Here is a 935-nt window from a genome sequence, read left to right on the forward strand (position 1 = left end):
GAGTCAGACAGACAGATGGGCAGCCAGTCAGACAGCCAGACAGGCAGACGGGCAGTGAGTCAGACAGACAGATGGGCAACGAGTCAGACAGGCAGTGACTCAGACAGACAGACAGACAGGCAATGAGTTAGACAGGCAGGCAGTGAGTCAGACAGGCAGACGGGCAGTGAGTCAGACAGACAGATGGGCAACGAGTCAGACAGACGGGCAGTGAGTCAGACAGACTGATGGGCAACGAGTCAGACAGACGGGCAGTGAGTCAGACAGACAGACAGGCAGTGAGTCAGACAGCCAGTCAGACAGTCAGGTAGTGAGTCAGACAGGCAGATGGGCAGTGAGTCAGCCAGTCAGACAGCCAGGCAGTGAGTCAGACAGACAAATGGGCAGTGAGTCAGATAGGCAGTCAGACAGACAGACAGACAGACAGGCAGTGAGTCAGAGAGACAGATGGGCAGTGAGTCAGATAGGCAGGTAGTGAGTCAGAGAGGCAGTGAGTCAGACAGACAGCGAGTCAGACAAACGGGCAGTGAGTCAGACAGCCAGTCAGACAGTCAGGTAGTGAGTCAGACAGACAGAGGGGCAGCGCATCAGACAGGCAGTCAGACAGCCAGGCAGTGAGTCAGACAGGCAGTCAGACAGCCAGGCAGTGAGTCAGACAGGCAGATGGGCAGTGAGTCAGATAGGCAGGTAGTGAGTCAGAGAGGCAGTGAGTCAGACAGACAGCGAGTCAGACAAACGGGCAGTGAGTCAGACAGACAGAGGGGCAGCGCATCAGACAGGCAGTCAGACAGCCAGGCAGTGAGTCAGACAGACAGACGGCAGCGAGTCAGACAGGCAGGTAGTGAATCAGACAGGCAGCGAGTCAGACAGACAGACGGGCAGTGAGTCAGACAGGCAGATGGGCAGCCAGTCAGCCAGCCAGCCAGACAGCCAGG

This window comes from Monopterus albus, unplaced genomic scaffold (genome assembly GCF_001952655.1).
Source record: "Monopterus albus unplaced genomic scaffold, M_albus_1.0 scaffold304.1, whole genome shotgun sequence".
In the NCBI taxonomy this organism is placed as follows: domain Eukaryota; kingdom Metazoa; phylum Chordata; class Actinopteri; order Synbranchiformes; family Synbranchidae; genus Monopterus; species Monopterus albus.